General features: G+C 47.9%; 1 protein-coding gene and 1 long non-coding RNA gene across 2 annotated transcripts in view; one reads left to right on the top strand and one right to left on the bottom strand.

Moving 5' to 3' along the window:
• Positions 1–893: 893 nt before the first annotated feature.
• Positions 894–7,850, bottom strand: LOC118928654 (uncharacterized). Its single transcript, XR_005031311.2, has 3 exons — positions 3,926–7,850; positions 1,049–1,245; positions 894–948 (listed from the first exon to the last, which is right to left on the bottom strand). It is a non-coding gene; the product is annotated as an uncharacterized LOC118928654 (long non-coding RNA).
• Positions 3,375–21,853, top strand: part of KIAA0040 (KIAA0040 ortholog) — a 32,181-nt gene continuing 13,702 nt past the window's right edge. Inside the window, exons 1-2 of the mRNA XM_036918090.2 lie at positions 3,375–3,842; positions 18,027–18,108. The gene's annotated coding sequence lies outside the window, so the exon portion shown is untranslated. The remainder of the gene's footprint in view (positions 3,843–18,026; positions 18,109–21,853) is intronic.

The raw sequence follows: 21,853 nt of genomic DNA, 5'->3' as shown, positions 1-21,853 counted from the left end.
AATGAAAAAGCAATGCATTTTAAAAGGGCTGTAACGGGTGGGAGGTGTGTGTGGGGGGAGGGGGGGACAAGGAAATGCTTTCCTAAAATGATTATAATTAAGCTGGAAAACTTGCTGTATTTTGGATAACCTGCTAAACACACAAGACTAAAAATAAAAGATAGTATCTTCAGAAAATATGTCACTAAGGTAAAAAGAGCAACGGCGTACTGCCTTCATGAGGCACAGGCCACAGCGGCTGCAGAATTCAGGAGGGAATGTTGGTGCCACCCAGGGCTCAAATCCAAGCTCTGTCAAGGTCAGGACTCATGCCCACAAAGAGCCCACGGACCCACAGTGTGAGGCCTATTGGGCCACCCTGATCTCCCAACTGCATGGGGCATATCTCAGCTTCCTGTGGCTCTCCTTTATGGCTCTGCCACTCACACGTCTGAGCAAACCCTCTGGAATCCGTTTACGTTGCCAACTTGTGCCACCTGTGGGAGAAACCTCATTCTGTAAATTCATTACCTCCTGGGTGGTGGAGTACTTCTGCTGACTTGTCCTGAACTTGCTTTGGTGGTTTCCAAGATGCTGCTGTATTTCAGGATCTGGTGAACAAGCCCATGCTCATCTTACCCACACCATTCATCTTACCCACACCATTTATAGGCAGATCATTTCCTCCTCACAGCCTGCACCTTGTCCACAGCCCTTCTGACTTCCAGCCAGTTCCTCAGAGTATCCTGGCTGCCAGTCAGTGACATTCTGTAGCCCTGTTTATGCTTCTAGACCCTCACCCCAGGGTCACAGGCAAGAATACCACAATTTTAGATGAGAGTAAGATAATGTTCTCAATTTTACATTTTCCATACCTGAACGATATGCTTATTTCTAGGCAACACTGTCCTGGGTGCAGGCAGGTCGATGCTGGTCAATAGTGTGAGCCAACCTGTCTGAAACGGGGCACTGCCAAGAAAGAGACGCCAGTGTAGTCAGTCCTTGTCTTCACAGCAGGCCATATGGAATACCCAGTGCTTTTCGCAACCATATGAGAGGGAAGAAATACCTTTTGTCCCCATCTCACTGATGTGAAACTGAGTTGGGCAGGTGCTGAAGTTTGTAGGAGGTGGCCACTCAAATTTTCAGTCTCTGTTCACCAATCTGCTTATTTGGGCTTCTTTTTTTTTTCTTAATTAGATGTTAATGCTCCATTTCACTCCATCTAGAGCCCACTAACCTCTTGACTACCTTCAAATATCTTTACTGAAAGCATGAAAAATAGTGAGGATGAAGCAAAATGTAACAGCACCACGGTTGCCTGGACTCATTCATGAGTTCGTCAGAGTTGGGATTTCACTGCCAGGAGAATAAAATAGTAGGTGAGTATTCTAACTTGCTTTTTCCTAAGCGATGCATCACCCTCCCAGAGTGAGAACATTCTGGCCAGGTGCCCACCCCTTGTCTTCCTCCATAATTTTCCTAATAGTGTCAGTCCCTCACCAGACTTTGCAGTCTTGGCCATCCAGCACGAACAAGTCCACACCTTGCTCACCCATGAGTCACCAATTTCCCTGCCACAGAAGCTGTTGACTTTCCTCTTTTATGACATGACACACCACAGACATAGCACCTTAAGGATAGGCCTCTGTTTTCCTACCACTGATAGCCTCGCTCAAGTCAATTGCTCAGTTTCTTGTTTCATTTCTTCCTGTTTTCTCTTAAAAGCAACCTTAATATATATCCCTTGGGCCACAACCTGGAAGGTTCTAGATTTCCAGGGAAGTATTTTGTATAGCCTCCCCTTAACAGGCCTCATTCCGGGCCTGAACATGGACCCTGCTCAAGAGAGGAACACCTCCACAGGAGGTGACCACCTCCTCTCCTTGATGACATTGTAGGTAAACGATGCCTCAGGGGAGGGGAAGGGACAAAACACTTGGACTCAAATCTGGGCCCCACCATTTATTAGTTCTGTGACTTTGAGAAAGTTACTTACTTTCTCTGTGTCTCAGTGTCCTCATCTGTTACATGAGGATAATACTACATGTGGCAATGCATTGTGAGAGATTGAATAATATTGGAAACTCCTGGTACAGTGTCTGGTGTCCTTCCTCAACATGGAAGGAAATGTTCATTTCCAAAACCTTAGGCCAGCATTAGAGGCCTCATTGCCTGCCCTGACGCCTGTCTTCCTCAATGCTCTCTTCGACTCTGTACGCCGGCTTTAAGCTGCTAGAGTGCTAGAGGAACCCACCCTACGTAGGTAGTCAGTGAAAGGCTGCAAGTGTGACTACAGATTGAGCTCTTCCTAGCTTGGTAAACACATCTACTGGGGGAAGCCCCTCGGTATGGACACTTCCAAGGAGTCTTTCAAGCCCAATCTTCCCATCTCTGCGGACTCTACCTGACTCCATGTTAGCCTACCTGCTCCTGGAACCCACCATCCCCCTTCTTGTTTAAATCCAGACTGAGTCCACTCCACCTGGATTTCTGGGAAGGAGGTCTCATGTAATCATCTTCCACTGAAAAAAACCTTTTTTTTCTCCTCGTTTCCATAAATGCCATCATCTTTGGCATTTCTGACCAGAAGGCTAGGTTTTTTCTTTGGCCTTTCAGCTCAGAGCCATTTAGTTTCTCCTGCACTAGTGGAAGGGTATCTCTTGTTTCCCAGTTGAAAAAGTTGGCTGCACCAGTCACTTTAACGCCCACACACAGAGGCCAAAGGACACCAACGCTCAAGCACAGTAGGTGGAAGGCAAGACCCAGCTCAGCACTGGCATCTGGCAAACGGTCAAGAAGGCAGTATCTCAGGTCTGTATGATGGAGAGACCCCCCCACGTGACTCTGAGGAGACCCCCTCCATGGCCAGGTCCTGGTTTCACCCCACTTTCCTTCCACAGTAACACTGGAGACACTGAACAAGCCCCCAGCCCTGGGTCATTAGAAGCTATGTGTCTGGAATCCCGCATCCCACGCTGGCGCAGGCCTTTAAATTTTCTAGCTCTTCAGGGGCTTGAAAAGGGATCCATGAAGGTCTGAGGAAAAAGTGAACAGAGAGCAAGCAACAGAGGGTGCCAGGGGGAAAATCTCTGAAGACTTTCTGAAGGCAGTTTTCCCCTCTGTCTCTGCTTTTGGCAGCCCCTGATGGGGCAGCTTCCCTACTGCCAGTGGCACCTGGACTTGGCGGTGTTGGGTGCACCCCTGAACACGCAGCCGTGCACTAGGAGAGCCAGTGGTTTCTGCTTGTGCAGACAAGGCTTTGGAGCTTCTCCCCACCTGCCCATGGCCTCCCTCTCCCACGCCTCCCACCCCCCTTTTTCAAGAAGGCTGCTCGGGGCTGTATTCATTGAAGCCGGGGACCCTCCTCCCCAGAACTTAGTCTCACGTCGCTGGGGGCTCTGGTGTGTCTGGAAGAGCGAAGGCGGACTGCTCCTTCCGCAGGAGAGGCCGCGTCCTGAGGGCGGCGCGCTCGGGACTGAGGGGCACTCCGCGCAGGGGCGGGGCTGGGGCCCGGGGCGGCGGGGCGGGGGGCGCGCGGGGCGTGTGCACCCACGGCCAAGGGCACCTGGTCAGCGGGCCGCCCTGGAAGCTTGGGCCCAGCCCAGCCCAGCGAGTGAGTCTCATTCAGGAAGTTGTGCCTCTGACATCAGGGGCAGGACGGAGTTGGAGTGAAACCTCCAAAATGTGAGGCGCCGGCCGGCGGGCGTGCCAGGAACGCAGAGGGCGCCCTTGCCCGCGCGGGCGGCGCGACGCGGCCCCCACTGACCCTGCCCTCGGCCCGGCCGGGATCGCTGACCGCCCCGCCGCCCCGGGACTCCCCGGGCCCCGCGCCTGCAGGAAGCCCTCCGGGGAACCGAAAGGTGGGTCTCGAGGCGGCTCGTGGTTGAGTGTGTGTTTGATCGTGTTAAGCTGCCTTGGGTTTGGAGGGGAACTTGCCGCTCACTTCTTCCTTCAGCAGGGAGGGACCAGCCCCAGGGGTCGGTGAGATGAAGGACCGTTTCTCGGAAGCCTCTTGCCCCTCTGCAACTTCAGTCCTAGTCTGTTTCCCTTTCGTGCGAGGATTCTCCGCAGCCTTACCTCTGCTGGGGGCCGCGTCCCCGCGGGGTCCCGGGGGCTCGGTGGAGCCCTCCCACCCAGTCGAAAACGGCTGCGGATAGCAGCGGTCTAAAGGGACAGAGGAACATTTTTGTTTACTGCTGAAAAAGTCAAGGCCTGAAACCCTCCGAAAACCGTCCGAGGCTTATATGTTTCTAAATTATTCTAAGTGAAGCCAAATTTTCAATGAGGCTAAGAAACTGGCGGAAACGAAAATATGGCCTGGAGCCAGGGCTGGAATGGGAACCTGCCTGCTATTCCCTGAGCCTCCAGGCGGTTTTCGGTGACACAGATTGCTTCCCAGTTTCTTTGACTCTCTATAAACAGTCCCCCTCTCAGCTCCCCACCCATCCCATGAAGCTAGCATTGAGGACATAGAAAAAATGTTTCTCTAGTATTTCGAAGAGCTTCACAGGAATACCTATGAAATAATAGAGTTAAATAAACTATAGACATTAGCTAGTGGGAACACCAGCCCTGCCTAACTGAAAGGGAAACCAAAACAGACGAGCACAGCTCGAATTTCCCAGGGAATGCCGGCAGCCAGCACCTTAGCTACCTTGCAGACTGCTCCACGGATTCCGTACAACTAGGGGGCTGGGGAGTGTGGACAGGGCACTCGAGCATCTCAGAAGCACCTTCCTTCCAAAGCTGTTGCATTTCCTTCAATCAACTAAAGTTTATAAGAATCCAAAGCTAGTTTTAAGACCCCTCTTTCTGAAGTCCTGTTGGATAGTGGGAGAGCCATGAGTTATAAGGAGCAGGACCTAAAAGTAGTATGGATGCATCGTGTTTCTAACCATTTTACAAATGGTTTGTAAGGTCCACCGAAAGAACTCAGCAAGGGTATTAGCCTTAGCATGAGTCAACCTCCTAGGCTGCTATGACTTCCCTGCTCAGTACTGGGTGATGCAGGCAGCCGTGCTGGAAAATCTGACCAAGTTCTTCATTTTCTCTGAAATTCTGGCTCCCCATCCCCACCCCAGATACAATTTTTAGGAAAGAAATAGATGTTTCTCCAGCTTCCCAAATTTGTCAGTATTTTGACTGTGGAATAAAGGGGATGACTTCTGCCCTTTTCCCTAAAGACTAAAACCAAGAGAATAATGAACATTTAACAAGCTAAGCTTCTTATTTCAACAAAGAGAGATGTACATCCATCCCATCCATTCATTCGACAGTTACTGTACCTACTGTGGGCCAGACAGTATGCCAGGACCTTGAAGTCCAAAGACCATGAGACAGTTTCTGCTTTTGAAGAACCAAAATCTGGTGTAAATGAGACAGATACAGAAACAGAATAATACACATCATAAGAGCAGTGGTTGCAGGACACTGAAATGATCCAAAGGAGGGAGGGATAATCTCCCCCCAGGAATTACCTGGGAAGTCAACACTGCAGAAGTGATCAATGAGCAGGGTGTTGAAATTATTCCCAGGAAAAGGGTTTTTCAGGCAGAGGAAAGTATATGCAAGGTGCAGGGCAGGTTGGGGGGAACTGCTAGTAATAGGGATCATGCTACTATACTAAGAACAGTGAGCTCTTTCTGTAGCAGTAAGATGTCATTTTGGTTTTTAAGCTGGAAAAGGGTATGGTCAGATTTGTGTTTGGAGAGAGAACTAAAGGCCAGATGGAAGCTGGCTTAGAGAGACAGGAAGCAGAGATAAGGAAGACCACGGCTAAAATAATGGCAGTGGACACTGAGGACAGGGAATGGATCTTAGTGGAGTTTAGGAAGTGGAGTCAGAATTAACCTGGTAACCTGGTGAATGTGGTAAAGGAGGAATGCATGGAACAGAGGGTGAGTATAAGGTGTTAAGTTGGAGATGGGAGCATGCATGGTGACACGCATGGAAATCACATGAACTAGGGAGGGGTGGGCTTAGATGGCAGATTTGTGGTAGGAGAAGGCAATGGACACTTTACACACATTTCAGTTGGCTATGCCCAGGGGATGTCCAGGCAGAGATATGTGATAGGAAGTGGGGCCTGGGGAGAAATGGAAGCTGCTCCAGTTTAACTATCCCAGATGCTGTAAATCAAAGCAGTGACGAGACACTGCTAAAAGGCCTGTGCTCACAGTCGGGAAGACCACCATGACACTGAAGAGTCTTGGATTCGTCCGTAGTGGCCTACAGATATTATGTTTGTATTATATGGTGACATCCAGGTGACTCTCTCTAGACTCCCAAGGCTTTCCTAGGATGCCTTGCAGAGTGAAATCTAAAATGTTGGAGAGAGTCCTGGGTTAATGGCACATAGTTGTACAGGTGCATTTAACCAAACAAGCGAATCTCCAGGAATCATTTCCCCATGTGAGAAATGAATACTTTGACTTGACTGTAAGATCTGCCAAGACCTCTCCAGAACTTGTATTCTAAGCCTCGCTACTACAGCTGCATGGAGAGCCCTTCTATAGTTAATACAAGAAGGATGGCTTTCTCAGACTAATTCTAAACCCTCAAAGAATAGTTCTATAGGTCTGGCTGCCACTGCCCAAATCAGGATCTTATGGGACCTGGTGTGGAAGAGAAAAATCTTGAACTTGGAGCTAGACAGACGTGGGTTCAGTTCTTGCCTTCACCACTTATTAGCTGACCTTGAGCAAGTCTTTGAATCTCTCAGCTTCATTTCCTTTACATTTAAAATGAGGATAATTATTACTCATCAGGGCAATGGTTAGAATCAGAAGCAAATCGAAAAGGCAAGTACATTTAATGTGCTACTAAATTGTAAGGTTCTATAAAAATGAAGGAATTTTATTATTATTACGAATCTTGCCCCTTGATGCTTCCAAATCAGATGGACTGTGTGAGTGTAGGATCTGGGCAGCATCTTAGGCCCAGACTTACAGCTTTTTAACTGTACAAAATATTTTAAGGCAGTAATTATAAAAGTCTCCTTCTGTCATATCAATGGCATGCATCTGTTCTGGCCACTTTTTACTCCTTACCTTCAGTGGTCAGAGCCCAAAGAAGTGAGCACTTTGCGGATGCTCGTACAGGTTGTGCACTGCACAAGGACTCCTGAGAGCTCACTGGGCTGAAAACAGCTGGTATGCCACCTTCTAGAACATGGACCCACCTGACTTGCAGCTGAGTCCACCCAGAGAAGGTGCTTTTTCTTCTCACACTAACCAAGGTGCTGGTTACACCAGCCGTGGCCCTGAATCTGAGCATCATTTGGTGTCTTGGATGTATCTGTGGTTTTTGTCTGCCGCAACCAGGAAAGCCTGACATAGTGAAGCTCCAATTTTATGCCAACTTCAAAACTTTCAAGTAAACATACTTCTGATAGGGGCTGGCTGTTGATGAGGAAAAGGAAGTAACCATAGACCCAAAGACCTCAAAATGGAAAAACACTGTAGAGATGAGTCAGCCCCGCCCCTTCACTTCACAGATGAGCAAACTCTGGTTCAGGGAGACAAGTGTGTACCAGGTCAGCAGCCGGTTGAAGAGGGACCAGAATCCAAGCTCTGTCTCTCAGTTAAGGAATAGCGGACACAGGTGTTTCTCTCTTTGGTTTCTATCACCTGGAACTTCTGTACCTCACACACAGACCCCCAAATGCTGGCAGAGGTAAAATGAAAAGACTGAACTTGGAGGCTGAATCGTCCCCAGGTGGCCTCTGGGGTAAACCAGGAGCCTGTCTTGGAGACATGCAGGCTGACCTCATCCTTTCAGGCAAGCCCCAGGCCACACCCATCCCTTCTGTTTCCTCAGCCTCAGTCCTTACTCCTTTCTCAAGAATCCCCAAAAACCTCTCCAGAAGGGAAACAGCCTTGAGTGCTTTAATTAACTAAAACCCTTTTAGTTAATTTCATCATTAACTAAGTGTTCCATGAAACTTGTCACAAAGACTGTTCCAAAGACCCGTGGACAGGTCAGCATTCTCTATCAAATACCGACAACACAATTCACCATTCGCTGAGAAATCTCCCGGTGAATAACAGGAGCTCCTGAGACTCACCTCAGGCACAGTCAAAGAGATCAAACAATTGGCAGATAGACTTTATCTCTGTCCAAGCAGCAAAAGGAAAACCTACAGCAGATTCTTTGAAAGGCAGTCCCCAGGGCCACAGCCCAGCTCAGATTTCTGACTTTTCGCGCACATCTGCCTGAGCCATCTGAACAGAGCACCACCTGGGGACATGGCTGAACCTTTAGTGGAGACCTGAGAAGGCAGCTGAGTTCCAAACACAGGATTCCTTTCCCAGGGCAATCCCCCAGGGGCTGCAGCAGGGTCCAAACCGAATCCCAGTTCCTGGGAAGAGACTTCCTCCCACGACTGTAAGCAAGCTGCTCTGTGGAGTCTCCTGCTAAGAAATGGAAGAAAACCCAATCATTGCTGTATTTCCTGGTCAAAATTGAAGATTGTGTTTGTAGATTTGGCCCTTTTGCAGAGTCTCCCCGTTGCAGACCTGCCCCTGATCTTTACTACCGATAACTTCTTCCTGTTAGTATGGTTTTCAGTTGACTTTTATTCTCCTCCAAAACAGCCCTAATTTCAAGGTGGAGAGGCTTAAGGAATATCTACCCAACATTTCTTCAGTTTTCCAAGTGAGTCATAAAATTGTCAGAACAGAGGGAAAAACAATGTCAACAAAGACAGTTGTATGATACAGTACTTCTAGTTTTTTTAATTTGTTTTTAAAAGGAGAAGAAAAGGAAATTCATTTAAAAATATTTTTAATTTAAAAATTTTTTAATTTTTTGCATTTTCTAATTTTAAAAATGTCCTGGGAAGGGACAGTTGGCAGTACACAGGTTTAGAGATAGGTGCAGAGGCTGGGGGTTGCAGGCAGAGAAAGAAGCAGTGGAAACTGGAACATTCCATTAGCTTTAGTATTATGGAAACAGAATGGCACACGGAGGACATGGTGTGTCTTAACCTAAATGACGTGTGACCACTGTGGCCACCGTACATAAGAGAAGAGAAGGGTACAATGCAAGTCAAGGCCACAAAAGCAGGCTTGCTTTTCCCTCCCCAGCCTGAGTGAGATCCTGAGTCTGTGTCCTGCTTGTGGTTTCTAATCTTAGATTCCTATGCAGCTCCACCAATGGGACAAAATACCAGCAGCTTTCAAAAGCCCCACTGCTGTAAGAGCCCTGGCCATAGCCCAGAGTTTCCAGACACTCATGCACACTGGCCTGAAATCTCCCAGAAACTAACTCTGAGGTCACAGCCATCTTCTCAGTGTTTAGGGACCCGGAATAAACAAGTGCTCATCCAAGCTTGGTGACTCCCATGAGTTTTGGGCATGCATGCTAGGCTGTCAATAGCTATTCCTTGCATGGCACTGCCAAGAATTTGAGGCATGAAAAATAACAGCCAGGTGGCCCTCACCCTGCAGGTTGCTTTATGGGCATGTTGCAGCTGTTTAGTCAACATTATGCTAGGGAGAAGTGGCAAAGCTGAGAGAGAACACATCATTCTTAAGGTGCCCTGCAGACTCAGCCGATCTATCAAGCCCCTTTCTTGTAAATGGCTGAGCTTCCACCCTCCCTTCTCTCTGTCTACCATCCACTCCCAACCTGAAACTCTCCCTCTGGCCCAAGGTACAATCTGCTGAGCAGCCGTTGCCAGCGCAGCAGCGCAGGGGTCTAGATGGAAACCTCCGGCTAATTCAGTGGATGACCCTCCCCATTCCATAGTGAAACCTGCATGGGAGAGGGAAACATATTTGCACTCTGCACCGCCTGGACATGACCTGCTCAGAGCTCTCCTGGTTTCCAAATTAGAACCTGAGTTCCTGCTTCGTGGGCTGTTTGGCCCAAAGCCTCTGTTTCCAAAAAAAGGCAGTGATGTGCCCGGTGCCTGGGGTACTTGCTGACTTCTAGCTGTTGTCATCTTCGTAATTTAGCACAAGGACATTATTGATCCCTCTGAGGGAAGAGCTGACCCTTACTGGGTTTTCAGTGGGCAGATGGCACAGACTCCACAGCTGGCCGTGGAAAGACTGTCTTACTTCCAGACAGGCACTGCATTTTCCCCACCCTGTCTGGGACAAGGGAAGGGGACACAGTAACAGACCATGTGCCACATGAGGAAGAAGGTCTGGTGCTTCTGACACATTTTCTAGGAATCAATTTCAGTGGCTTAAGAAGTATTATTCCTTTAATAAGGAATATTTAGACCACTGAGGTATGTGGTCACTCAACATTTGATATTGGAGTAAATAAATAGATGCACACTAGAAGAATAATTGATGATTTTTTATACTAAACAGTAATGGGAACTAGACCATTCTTTTCCATTTATCATCTATTAGCTTTCAAGAGATTTGTATTATCTCCTCCCACATTTTTTAAATTGAGGTAAACCTCTTATTACATAAAAACCGTTTTAAAGAGAAAAATTCAGTGGCATTTAGTACATTCCTGACATTGTGCAACTACCACCTCTGTCTAGTTTCAAAACACTTTCATTGTTCCAAAATAAGCCCATAGCCATTAAGCAGTTCCCTATTGCTTCCTCTCCCCAGCCCCTGGCCACCGCCAAACTGCATCCGGTGTCTACAGATTCATGTATTCTGGACAGTGTCACATAATTGGAATCATACAATATGTGACCTTTTGGGTCTGGCTTCTTTCACTTAGCATGTTTTCAAGGCTCATCCATGGTGTAGCAAGTATTGATGCTTCATGCGTTTTCATGACAGAATATTCCATTGTATGTATGTACACTATCTGTTCATCTATTGATAGACATTTGGGCTGTTCCCACCTTTTGGCTGTTGTGAACATGTGTGTACAAGGATTTGTCTGAGTACCTGTTTTCATTTGTGTGGGGTATGTGCCTAGATTGTGAAATTGCTGGCTCATATGGTAATTCTGGATTTAACTGTCTGAGGAACCACTCACCTGCTTTCCCTTCTTCCACATTTTTATCAATATACTTATAAATTCACTTTCCTTTCTTGGGAATAATAGGCATACTAAGGGGCATGCTTCCCCGGGCCTAGTCTCTTGTTTGTTGCCTTTGATTTTGTGCTTTGAGAAAGAGGAAAGCTGCCCCTTGTCCTAGAGGTGCTCAAGAGCCCCTTGTCCTCTCATTTAACTGTCATGACAGCTCAACTATTATCCCTATTTTATAGATAAGGAAACCAAGGTATCTACCAAGAGCTAGCTGCTCTTCCCCTGGCCCCAGAGTATTATCCATACGCCTCTTCTACAAAGAAACTCTGCAACTGCTTCCACTGATCAATACAAAGATGTTCTATTTCTCAGGCGCTCATGGTCTGTTTTGCAGATGGCTAGACCAAGAGACAATTATAAAGCAATGTAATCAATGCTAGGAGATGTGGACCCAGAGCAAGAGCCCTTACCCAGCTCTGGGCAACAGACTTCCCAGAGACGAGGAAATCTCAGTTAAATATGTTATGTTACTTATAAACCTTTGTGAACCTTGGTACGGTCTGACTCTCCCCCAGTCACCCTTCGGCCACCACTTCATCATTCTACCCCAGTGCATGGCATCTGGCGCCTAGTAGCTGCTCATTAAACACAGGTTACTAAACATTTGCTTCTGCAGGCGGAAGATACAGTGCCTGTCACACTGTTACACAACTCTACACCTGGGACCTATACTTCAGCTCATAGTCTCTCTCAGACCAGATGTGGCCCAGGGGTCAGGGGAGGGGATGAGAAAAGGCCTAGAATGGCTTTTGTTACTCTCTCCCTTCTAAACAGGCTCCATGGGCATGAGAAGACAAGAGAGGAGGGGAAGAAGCCTGGGGAGATGGATGGGAGACTGTTCAAAGGGCATTGGGAGGAGTCTTCCTAGGCCCTGGAGAGAGACTGTGGGGTCGCACAGGATCCCAAGGGAGAATAAAAAGACTGGGTAAAGCAGCTTCCAAAAATGAAATTTCTCCATTCTTCTCAAGGTTGTATCATTGCTTCAAAGACTCCTAGCTGGTGGCTGTGCCTTATCTGAGGCTGCTCATCCCTGCCAGTGGGCACAAGAAGCAGCAGCTTCATGGAAGGGCTAGACCCTCCGCAAATGGTAACTCTCCCTCCACTGTCCAGGGAGCCCCAGTGAGGTCTGGCTGCCATCCCTCGCCTCCAGGAAGCCATGTTCAAATCCTGTCTACCAAAGGAGGATTGGAGAAACACTTAAGAGGGCTGGAGGCCTTGCATTAGAAGGCAAAGGCTGCCCCAATGTGACTCTGGCTGCATTTTTCCCATACATATTCCTTAAACATCATTGTGTGTGCCTGACACTATGCTAGAGACCATGGGGAATTTAAAAACCAAAAGTGAACAACAGGCACAGACCCCACCTTCAGAGCCCACCACCTGCCACCTAGGAGCTGGTGAGCGCCTAGCTGCAAATCCTGCCCCATGAGGAATAACCTCTTCCTTGGGATTAGAGCCTGTCCTGGATCTCTGCTTGCCAGCACCACCATCCCTTTCCCCACCACCCAGGCTCTAGACCGTGCTACCGCTCCCTGTGCCTGACACCTGCTTCATCCCTGGTCGGCTGGCTCTCAGGCTCCAGCAACTTGCCTTAGCCACAAGCTGCTGCATTTGGCACCAGCCCCAACTGTGAAAGTCTGACCCACTGCAAGGCCTTCTTGTTCTATACAGGCCCCAGTTGTGGACCCCTCAACCTACTGGCCCCTTACCCTGTTATACCACCCATGAACTGGCCCTGCAGAGGCCTGTGCTAAGCTTGCATAGATATGAGGGCTCAGGGCACCGGTGAGGAATGTGGGTGCCCTGGCCCCGGGAAGGTAGCGCAGAATCCTCACAGAGACACTCTCAACTCTGGTTCTTTTCCATCCCCCAAGATCACAACCAGTCAGTCAGTCTATTAACCAGCCAACAGGCATTTATTGAGCATCTACTATGTGCCAGCACTGAACTAGGTACTGGGGTTCCCAGAGGAAAAAAGCTCTCAAATGTCTTGCAGTCAAGTGGGAAAGCAGACCTGGGCAGTGTCTGTACTGAAAGCACAAAGTAACCTCGCCTTCACTGTCAGGGAGGGAAGGTGGGAAAAAGGGAAAGAAATGTTCAACTCTGATGATCTCTGCGTAACCCAGGATTCTGGAAAAGGCCCCCAGGCCACTAAACCCTCCTGTTCTTGTCCCTCTGGTGGACACTGTACCCCGGTTATTGTTGCTATAGTTTTTCAGGCCAGAGCATGGCTGCCTGGCTCTGCCTGACATAACAAAAGGCATCTTCCGTGCTGCACACAGGGGTCACCACTGTGGTCCCTTTTGCATCCTTGAGCTCCTCACCACGGGAGCATAGCAGGGATCCAAGCTCAAATGCCTACAGGCCTGAGGACAACGTGAACATTTACTCTGCGCCAGGCACTGTTTTAACCACATTATACAGATTGTCTGATTTCCACAACAGTCCTCTGATGTATAGTCTGTCCTTGTTCTCTTTTTATAGCTGAGGAAACTGAGGACTTCCCAAGGTCAGACAGCTAGTGAATGCAGGTGGGGCTGGCTTTGATCCAGGTTGGCCTACCTAAAAGTGTGACACAGGCGGTGTGGGAACACAGGGAGAACGTGCTGTGCAACTGGAAAGCTCAGCTCAAACAAGAGGTGCTCATGGCCAAATTAACCTCCCAGCCTTCCAGTTTGCAACCTCTGGTCTAGGTTTTTCCCCTTGGACAAACATCTCATATGGTTTCCACAGACATTGTGCTAAATATTAGTAGTATAGCTACATGTGTTGGTTAGCCAAGTGTGTGTGTGTGTGTGTGTTTTGAGAGCTAGATCCCTCTGAACTTGTGCCAACTAGAACCAGCTTCGACTGGTTACCCTTGTGACCCTAGATTTGTAATCAGGATTATCACCAAATTCAAGAATATATAAAGGGATAAAGTGTGTAGGCCCGGGAAGAGGAGGGGAGGAAAACCCACCGTGCGCTCAGGTTCTCACAGTCATCTCCCTCACAGGCAAACCTGAAAAGCATCCCTCACCATAGTGGGGGGCCCAGCACAGCACCAGCACCCCAGCCCTGCCCCTCGGCATTCAACAAGGAGGGGAGGAGGGAGAGAAAGTTTCCCCTAGCAGCCGCAACCCTGAGGAACCCCGGCCATGGGCTGGCGGCTCACTGGACTGTCATGGATTCAAGCAGCTGGCTGGGAGAGAAGCCTGAGTGAGGGCAGGGCCCCAGTGCCTTGTTTGAGTGTTGCCATGGTAACAGTGGGAGGTTGCAAGGCCCCAGATCTGGGCCAGGGCCCGGGGCCACTTTGATTGGACTCTTTCTCTGAGCCAGCTGTGCTTCCTTGAGCAGCCTGGAATCCCTTCCTCCGGATCCTCACTGCATTAATTGCCCTGCTCCCCCTGCAGGGGCCAACTCAAATCACACCCCTCTGGAAGCCTTGCCTGGATCCCTCACTGGAATAAACAGCTTGCTGCTCCCATAACCAGTGTTTGCATTTCCTTTGAGACACATAACCAGTCATGGTTTTGAGTTCTTCTCCTATGCTCATCCGTCCCCCCAAAAATATAAATGCTTTGAGTTCACAGTCTATATTTTTAGTTCAATATAATCTGGACTTCCTTTCCCAGATGAACGGCAGGTTTCCATTTCTTGTTAGGCAGCATTATCTGGAAAAGCCTTAGAAAAGAGATGGTTTCTGTGCACATAGCAGCTACTCAGCAGATGTGCTTTGAATTGGATTGTCTGCTGCTGGACTGCAGGGCAGAGAGGCCGTTCTTGGCCCCCTCCCCTCAATTGTTTCAACAACCCAGGCTCAGGAAAGGAAAAACAAGGCCAGCAAAGGGAGTTCCTCCCTCTGGGAAGAAACAGGAAGAGCCTTTTGCAGGAATAAGAGTGAGATAGTAAGACTTTGAGCACTACGCACATGTACTTTCTCAACAGGCTTGGTTGGCAACTGGAAGTCAGCGAATGAGATCACATAATTCATGAACACCGAAGTGTCAGAAACAGCCAATCAGGGCTTTCCAAGAACATGGCAATAGTCTAACTTCCAAGTGATGTGATCAGTATGGCATCCTAGGGGGCCGTGTCCAATCTCCATTTGGGGCCAGCAATCTTTGGAAGTCAGGTCTCACTGCTGTCTTCTGTTCCTTGGCACTGACAGCAGCACTGGGGATTCAAAAGTAGCCATTCACCAGACACCTGCAGTGTGTCTGCATGCGGGGGAGGCCAGCACATCTGGTATCCAAATACCCCCTAACTGGGTTGAAAAAGTTCTCCAACCCCAGAAGATTGAAATTGCACTTGGTGGATTTTTTTCTTGAGTCTCTTCTATCTGGCCACAGTGCTGCATGTGAACCCAGACACCAGTGTGGAAGAGTAAAACAAGCCCTGGATATTGAGGGGAAGGAGAAGTGCCCCATCACCCTTGACCAGCTATGAGACCTTGGGTATTTAATTTCAGTGAGCCTCTGTTTCTTCATCTATAAAAACGCTCAGTCATTAACTCAGCAAGTATTTTTCAAGAGTAAAACACATCCCAGACATTGGGACACTATGATGGGAATAGATTCCATCTAGAAAGGAAGAAGGATGATTAAATTAACCATTAAACTCAAGCCAGTTGTGCTGTGGTAGCAACATAGGGATGGCATGGGGCACAGGGCAGGGCTGTCACCTTCGTGAGGTCACAGGAGGCTGCCCAAGGGAGATGATGTTCAACAGAGACTTAGGAGAAATCAGGGGATCCGGCAGTAGTGGTTGGGGTGGGATGGGGGTCCCATATAAAGACGTTTGTTGAGTTCCCAAATCAAGACAGGGAGCACACATCTCAGTCAGTCTGAGGAAAAGAAAGCTTGGTAAACTGTGGAAGGGACTGCTTGCTACTCTTTGCTCCTCCTCCGTTGCTGTTTAGGAGACAGTGTAGAGAAGAGAGCACCGCACTGGGAAGTTGGATGACTAGAACCCTGTGTGCCTTTGGCCACTAACCAGCTTTGCAATTTTAAACATATTTTAAATAAATTTCTGCTCTTCAGTTTATTCATCTGTAGAAAAGGGCAAGAAAAATCCTCCCCTCCTTACGTTACTGTGAAGAAATGTTTGCAGAAGACTTTAAAAAAAAAATGAGTTGTAAGTGCAGGGGCTCTTATAGGATTTCCCCCAGTCATAAATAAATGCAAGCCCTTTTGGCATCAGTTCAAAGACTGGAGAAGTGACTGCATCGCAGTTTTTATCCCCCCCAACCCTTCATTCCCAAGGCATCAGGAGATAAATAGCTGTTGCTTTCTGATCAGTTTGATGATATTTCATTTCAGTTCATAATCAGATGTTGCATAAGGGAGAATATATGCTATTATAAAAGAGTTTTTTAATTGTAGTATCAGTGATTACTGAGCCTGGCTGGTTCGGGCAGATGCTCCTGAAGCCGGGGGTGGGGGCTTAGTCCTGCAGAATGCCAGGCTCTGGCCATGATGTACTTTGAATTACAAGCGGGATCAAGTAAGAGACCCTCTGGAGACCCCACTGTGTCTCCTCTGCCCACCAACCTCAAGGCCTCTCTGGGGCCCATTTCCAAACCCACATTCGGCCCTCAAAGCCCTCTGTCGCCTCACCACCCTCGCCTGTACCCCCTCATTCCCCACTCTTCCTCAGAAGTTTCTTCACTGCCATCCCAGTCCCAAACCCTGATGTACCGTCTCTGTCCCTTTGCTCTTGCTGTCCCATCCTGTCTGGCGCACCCTAACTGCCCTTCCCCCGCCCAAACGTCCAACCCTCCATGTGACAGCATGCAGCACAGCGTGGGGCCAGCACAGCCTCCAGCCCCTCCAGACGGTCCCCCCTGAAAACCCAAGCCGACCTTGGCCACTCTCCTTTCTCAGGGTGCATGCGTTTTGACACTGCCTGATATTTACTTTGGTCTCCAATTGCTATGATGATTTTTGAGAATTAAACTTGGAAGAGCATTTTCAGTTTATAAAGAACTCTTCATGTATACTATTTGCTTGTGTGACAATACTGGATGGTGAAAGTATTATTATCTTCCCATCCTAGAGATGAGGAGCCTCAGGTTTGGCAGCTCAGGGACTTTGCACTATCACCTGGCACGATGCACAGTGTTCTAAATAGTATTAAGAAACTCTCGTAGGTTAGCACCATTCATAGGTTTCTTTGTTTCCTCCCAGCACCATGTTGACATTGTAGATACATAACCAGCACTTCTTGATGAACTCCATATGCAAGTTCAGGAAAAAGAATTCAAAGGGCTATTTTATTGATGCAAATAATTGTTATTACTATTATTAGCCTCTTCATATACAAAGAACAATCTACCTGCCACATAATTTTTATCCCAGTGACTCAGTAAACAACCTAAAGGAGCCTCACACATTCTATACCAACCTCCCCACCCCAGGGTCAATCAGAGGGCAGCCTCAAATGTGGGTTCCACTCCCTCTGTTCAAACCAAGCAGCACAGCCCCACTGCCTCCTGGCAAAGTATGAAATATGTTTGCAAGGACTTGCTGAGCAAGATGGACATGCTTGGCTGGCCCTTGGAAACCTGGGACCATTTGGGCACATGGAGGATCCAGGTTGCCCAACACCCCACTACCAACCAGGTGAAAGAGCCCCCCAGGTAGGCGTGAGGTGGAGAGTGTGGCCATCCATCCATCCATTCGTGGGTGGAGGCAGGAAGGCTTCCCAGCATGGGAGCACATTTCCCAAGAATTTCAGGCCATTTTGACCACCTAGCAGGATAGAGAAGTGATGTTTTTAGCCATGTCCCTACCTCTGCCCAGAAAAATACCAGTTAGGACTCTAAACTTTGCACATTTCCTAAGAGCCTGAGAACCTGTTTGCATGCAGTGTCTGCTTTGGCACAAGAACCCTGTGAGGCAGGTATCCACTTCCAGTGGTTTGTTTACTTTAGAAAGTATGTGCTGATGCTCAAGCCTTCAGAATAGATGAGAGAAGTGAGAGGAAAACCAGCCTCCCCTCCTCCTTCCTCAGAGGCACCGCCACTCTCATTTTCTTGTGTATCTGTCCAGATTTGTTCTGCACTCTGGAGGTGAAGAAACTGAGGCACAAAGCAGCTGAATGACCTTCCAGAGGACACACACTGAGTCTCAGGTGAGAACTTCCCATACCACATTCCCTGCACGTCTCCTGTACCCCCAGCTCTCCCATGATCTTTTAGCCAAGAATTCAGCTCATAAGAAAGCCTATAGGGGTGTAAACAAATAAATTCAGATAAAGCCAAGGCCAGAACCAAGCCCCGCAAGCTCTCCTCCGAGGACCCCACCCCGCCCCATGACACCAGCTACAAGGACACCGGCCCCCTTCTCGGGGTTTCCCAGCTAACTCCCATCCCCAGGACCCTCTCCTGCCTTCTAACCACACTGTTCAGACTGTTTTGCTCTATCAGTGTTCTTCTCATGGGGCACTCAGAGACCAGGTCTGAGTTCCCTGGCCTCTCCCACCATCCACATGTGCTTTCTGGAGAGTCCTGTGAAGCTTTGGGGGTGTCCAGGCAAGGATGGAACAGAGGTGGCTGAGAGAGCGGAGTGAGGCTGTGGAGCCGAGGGAAGGGTGTCTGTGTGGGTGTGGGTGTGCACCTCACTACCTGTGGTGCAGCCCCCATGCCCCTGCAGTCCTGAGTTTAAGCCTTTTCTTCCTTCCATACTCCCAAAGCACCTTTGTGTTTCAAAGGCTGAGAGGGAGATGTGTGGGGGGAAAGGGGGGCAAATGGAGGAGATCAGGGTGGAGTAAAGCCAGTGGCAGTTCCAAAATGTCTCTATAGTGGGAGCTTAGGAGTAAAAATCTAATTCCATCAAAGCCCCTAAAGCTGTATTTGATGAAACTGGGAAAATACTGTCCGTATCAAAGGAAGAGGGTGCTGCTTGCCTGAGTGGGTGTTCAGTAAATACCTTAGTGCAATCGTGAATGTGCTCTGCAGTCACCAACAATTATCTACCAAAACTAAAAAAGTGTCTCCATATGACATTCAGGATGCAGGTTTAAACCTGCACAGTCAGGAAGTGAAGGTTCATCTTCCGGTGACATTAACATCTCTGCACAACCTGCCCTCTGGGACGGAGCCTGCAGCCCAAAGCCTGGGGAATCTGAGCTGTTCCACACTGTGCATTCCACAGGGCTTGGGTATGACTGGAATGAGAATATTTCTGCTCACTCCCTCTATGATTTGGCCTTTACATTGTAAGCCTTAACATTACAGTAAGGTAGCTTTTGACTTTTAATTGCCCTGAACTTCTGTTAACATTAAATGAAGGGAGGAAAACGGAAGGAAACTAAAATCATACCTATATTGCTTTTGAGTTGCATAATTGTATATTTTTGCCACTCCATTAGTTTTCAGCTATTCCTGCCTATAAACCTCTCCACCATCACCTCTGAGAAAAATAAGTAAGCCAGTCATTCAGTTATTGCTGCAAAGTTTGCAGACCACTAAGTTCTCTTCTGTAATATTCAAGAGAATTATGCAACTTTAAATTTAAAGTCTGTTTTTCAATGACCACCTGTGTGGGGGACCCTGAATCACACAAGTACATGGCTGTCTCCTTGCTTTTTCAAAAAAACAATCTTTCCCTCCAAGAGGCTGTGACATTTGGAGACTTAAATGTCAGTTACTGGAGGCAGCCACAGAGCGTTCCCTTTATTGGTGGACCAGAGAGGGGACCACCCCTCCCCAGCTGCCTCTAACTTGAAGATGACCTCAGAGCCTAGGCTCACGCTTTCCAAAAATAAAGCTTTACATAGGCGCTTTACCACACCCCAAAAAATATATTGGATCCCAAACCTTTTACCAAATAGTTCTGAAGAGTGAAAATGGCTGTGTTACCCAGGGACTTCACTGTAACCGTGGCTACAGGCTTTCCTAGTACTAATACAAGGATGCAGTCAGACGAAGTAAGTACAGACAGATGGCAAACACAGTATGAGTAGTGTCAGACTGAGTGCCCACAAATTCTCCAAACTGGAAATGTAGCTCCTAAGGACTCTGATTCACAAAGGCCTGGCATGGGGAGTGGGAAGGGCTGTACCTGTGAGAGAAGCTCAGGGTTCTAATTTTAGTTTAGTTTTTAAATATAATCCTCTAACATACCACGACCTTGCATTTAGATGGCGATTTCCCTTCTCAGTGCTCTTTGACGTGTCTTGTCTCCTTCACGACAATCGTGAGAGACATCTGGGATGATTCTTCAGAACAGGAAAGAGCCAAAAAGGCTTAACCCATGTGCCCAAGGTCAGAGGCTCAGAGGACAACTGAACCAGGATGAGAATTGGGTCCCCTGACTCCTTGCTTAATATTCATCCCATTCACCCTCTGCCAGCCTTCTATGTGGTGCTCGGGACATTTTAATATGTTAATCCCTCTTGCAAACATCCTTTATTCTTATCATTTGTCTGATTAGCTGAAGACCAGGGTCTTCCAGTCAACCTGGAGGTTACGGCTGGACAGTAAGGCTTGCCTTTTGCCCTTGTCTGTCTTGTTCAAGCCCCCTGGGCAGTTTTCCTCTACACAGATTACAGTACAAAGAAGAGGGAATGCAGTCCCCACTCCGGAGGGAGTTTTTGATTCATGGGCCGCAAATTTAAAATGCCTTCAGGGACAAGATAGGTGGCAGGACTAGGTGAGGCAGGCAGGGTGGGGACTAGGGGGTGGCATGGGGTGGGGTGGGGGCAACTGAGATTGAAGGCTGTTCTAAAGTGCCAGCAGATTATAGCTATATGAGAGGTTAGGTCAGTGTGGCACACTTGGGGGAACTAGCTAAAAACTGATCATTTTATATGAAAGCAGAGATAGAAAAAATTAAAATAAAAGTGCCTACGGGTTGAATATAGCTCCTAGACTGCCAGGGAGGACTCTAAGGCATATTTTGGCAGTTCCCAGCACCACCATATGTGGTATATTGCACTTCTCTCCTTACATTTTTGGCCCTATTAAAATGTGAGCTCTTAGAGGTCACACAAGACTTCTTCATTAATGAAGAGTGTATCCACAGACTGTGGCACACATGTCAGGGTTTCAAACATCTGATGGGTTCGTGACTGGGTGAGCACCCCATCATCCTAGAAGAGAAGGTCCAGAGACTGAGGTCCTCAGCCTCCTGAGAATGGTGGCTCTTTTGCACAATGGTTACAGCATGGTCTTTGGACTCGGATGAGACCAGAGTCAGACCTCTCCTGCACTTTAATGGCTCCATGGCCTTGGGCAAATAACTTAATCTCTGATAGCCTCGATTTCCTCATCTGTATATTGGGGATAAAAAGAAGCCCTTCCTGAGTTGTTAAATCAGGCCACATCTTTAAAGCGTTGATTGCGCACTTAGTAAGAACACAGCAACAGATCGTCCTGTTCCTGTGAAAGGTGATAAGATACCTTGCCAGACCTCTGTTCTGAGGCTTTGGCCCTGACGTATCTATGCCAAACGAGGCTACTCAAAGGAAAACAAGTGAGCATTCTAGGTGAAATGAAAAGAAGAAAGTTGATAGTGAAGGACAAAACAAGGCCCCCAGGAAACTAGATCTTGGAGGTCAGGATGGCTGAAAGGGGGAGATGCGGCTGGGAATGAATGGACATAAAGTTAACAAGAAAGCAGGGAGAAGCAAATGTTTCTGCCCTGATTCCCTAGGAGTTAGCCAGGTAACTAACTCTTTAAATCAGTTCTGTGAAAAATTGATCAAATGTTAGTTAGAACAAAATATTTCTTTAATAAATGCATGTTTTCCACATTACACACAATAGGAATAGTATAATAACACATATAGTGCTATACAGTTCTCAAGGCAGCTTTAAGGCATCTACTGTGTGAAACATACCTAGGCTGCATGCTTTACACACATTATCTCTTGT

Source organism: Manis pentadactyla, chromosome 9, assembly GCF_030020395.1.
Source record: "Manis pentadactyla isolate mManPen7 chromosome 9, mManPen7.hap1, whole genome shotgun sequence".
Classification (NCBI taxonomy): Eukaryota; Metazoa; Chordata; class Mammalia; order Pholidota; family Manidae; genus Manis; species Manis pentadactyla.
Note: the sequence above shows the minus strand (reverse complement) of the source record. Positions and strands in the feature narration are given on the sequence as shown.